The following is a 3,251-nucleotide window of genomic DNA, read 5'->3' as shown; positions in this document are numbered from 1 at the left end:
AGTAAAATTTTAATATTATATATTTTAAATTGCATTATTTTACGAATTATTTATTATTCTTCAAAAAAATTGAAGTTTTTTTTAGTGGCCCTATTAATTTGAAACACTTATTTTTTCGAAAAAATGTCCAAATAAATGAACGAATGGAATTGCGAGCTCTATATTTAGGAAAAATCGTTAATTCGACTCATTTATCCACTCACAATATTTGGTGCTTTTTGTTTCAATAGAAAAAAAATTATCCTTAAAAAATGGGGTGGCCCTATAAATATGGGACACACTGTAGGTTCTCAATTTGACGTTTTGACGACGACTAAAATTTCCTTGCGGAAGGTACGCAAAGTTCTCACTCATTGAAAGCATATGACTCAACCAGAGAGGAAGAAGAATAAGAGAAAAAATCATTAACACTTTAAAATTAGGATTCCATTAAAATGTAAACGTGTAAAATTAGAGTCTAGATGGCAAAGTCGATGCTAAATGAGCGAAATTAAAATAAAACAATGTGGTTAATACAGTATAAAAGTCAATTCCGAACATTGAGCCCGCTTTGTTGGGAAAAAATTAGAAAAAAGGTTCACACATGTAATTCAAAAAACAAATATTTCATAATGACATTAAACAAAAATCAAATTTTCAAGATGGAAACCAATTACAAGTTTCTGATAACGATTGAATAAATAAGTAGTTATAACTTTCATAAAAGAACAAGACGGAAATAAATAAGTTCAAGCATTCAGATAACACAACCTAAAAGTAATTTTACGACACTTTAAGACGAGATCTCAAAATTGACTTTTGCCTTTGGTAAAAGACATACTTTTACTATAATGGGTTTAAACAAACCCCTTGCAGTGCAAAGAGACACAACGCGCACAAGACCATCAGAACCGGAAGGAGGCTCAACAACACGACATAAAGACCATTTTGTTGGTGGTCAGTTTTCATCACGGCCAGAAATGAGATCAGGAACTTCAAGTGATGGATAAGGAGTCCTCCACTTCGAACGAAGTTGAAGCTCTTTTAGGTAGTTCGAGGACCAACGTTGCGAGAAATGTTGACGCATTTGTTGTAAAATTTGCCATCGAGATAAGCGATTTGAGGTAATTTCAATATAACTTGGCTCAAGGATATTGTTGAGAGATTCTTCAATCAAAAAATGACCTGCAATAAGAGCCGTTAGATCATCAGGATCATCGAACATAGACTGAAGAGGTCTTTAATTGAAACATGCCTCTACTTGAACCAGAAATGTGCTCATTTCTTTGTATGTGAGCGTAGTATCTCCGATGACTCTAAACTTGACGTCTGCTCCAACAAAGGTTGTACCTTGATCGCTTGTCAAAGTGAATGACGTAGACAGAGGCTCAGACGAAGGTCGAAGTTCATGTGGAATTTTTTATTGTAGATCAGAATCACTTGACATCCACTTACGAAGTGGAAAGCCGCCCGCTATGTAAAGTCGATGTAATTGATCCTGTAAAGAAATTTCCTTCTCGAAGTTATCTGCACCTGTTATTACGTCGTCCACGTAAGTCCCTGCATGTACAACTTCTTTTGCTTTTGGATAATTTTCACCCTCATCAAGGGCGAATTGTTGCATGCAACGAAATGCAAGAATAGGAGCATGAGACAAACCGTAAATAACACTCGTAAGACGAAACGTTTTAACTGAATCATTTGGCGATTTTCTCCACAGGATCAGTTGAAGATCCTTATCGTCTGTGTGTACCTGGTTTTTTCGGTACATTCTCTCTACGTCAGCAATTATGGCTATGCGAAAACATCTTCAACGAGGAACAATGTCGACTAGGTTTGGGAAAAGTGTGGCTCGAGTGTGCAGGCATTCATTAAGCGAAATGCCAGATTCAGTTTTCTGAGATCCATTGAAGACTACTCTCAACTAGGTAGTAGCGTTCGATTCACGCCATATCCCGTGATGTGGAAGGTGGAAGGAACGAGAAGAGTCACGACGAATAGAAGACTCAGTGTCAGGCAACATGTGGCCAAGACTTTCGTATTCCTTAAGAAATTCCTCATAGGCCCTTAAGAAGGAATCGTCACTCGCAAGGCGACGTTCCATGCGCTGCAGCATTCGGAAGGCTAGCCGAAAAGAAACATATCGTCGTTCAGGAGTGCGTTAATGAATTGACACTCCTGCTCTTCAGACGTCGATATGGACTTTGACGTAACCACTTGTTCCTCCCAAAACCTTTGAAGGTTAAAGGCTACGGTGCTTTTGCACAAAAACATGCATCTCTAGTACTGGAGAAGGCTCTTCTGTTGATTTAAGTAACAAATCTGCTGTAGTTTTCCCAGATAGGGTCCAACCGATGTATGTTTCCTAAGCAACAGGAGCCTTAGAGGGACCTTTTCGAATATTCGGAAGAAGCAGATTTTTTTAAAAACTTTTTTAGAAAGCCCTTTTTTAAACGTGGACAGTATGGAGTAAGGCGCGGAAGCACGAGCGCGTCTAGTAGATACTCGAAGTCAGATTCGAAACGTGGCACAAGAACAAACGAGACTGCCCCGTGAGTTAGTGTAGATGGACCTGCACTGATAGTTAGCAAACCTAATTCACAACTTGAACGCGTTAGCTTAAGTCGCTGTGCGAGATACTTAGATACGAGAGACACTTCCGAACCCTGATCAAGGATTGCACGCACAAATATTAAAACACCACTAATTGACATGACCTTGTTAACAGCTGTAGGTAATAAACCTTTTGCTCTCGGTCGAATAACATGATGAATGCTAAGATGATGATCGCTGGAAAATTTACGATCTTCGCCATGAGTTGAAGGTGGCTAATGAGTGATGTTCGATGTTATCGCATCTTGATGAAGCAGAAAGTTAAAGTATGATTTCCTTTTAGCTGCGAAATTCTTTCGTTGTATTGCTTTCATAGCTCAAAATTAGGCGCAACACATCAAGAAATGTGCTTGCCCACATCCGAAACATTTTCGGACCTGATGAGAGTTCTGAGACTGATCTGTTGAAGGTTGAGATGATGTTGTAGAACTCTTGTTCGATCCGCGGTTTTCTTTATTATACGTTAATCTCTGTTATTTGTCATTTGACTTTGAACTTGAAGAATCCTTTAAGTTGGCTGGATTTCCTTCAATAATCTTTAATGTGGAAACTTGCCCTCAAGAAATGTGTGCAAGAAGGATAGTCTGTGGCATCACCTAGTGATGTCTCCCAGTCACGTTGAGTTTGTGCCTCTAATTTTCCTTCAGCAAGAAGCAATA

This window comes from Belonocnema kinseyi, chromosome 5 (assembly GCF_010883055.1).
Source record: "Belonocnema kinseyi isolate 2016_QV_RU_SX_M_011 chromosome 5, B_treatae_v1, whole genome shotgun sequence".
NCBI classification, from domain to species: domain Eukaryota; kingdom Metazoa; phylum Arthropoda; class Insecta; order Hymenoptera; family Cynipidae; genus Belonocnema; species Belonocnema kinseyi.
This window is presented reverse-complemented; position numbering follows the sequence as displayed.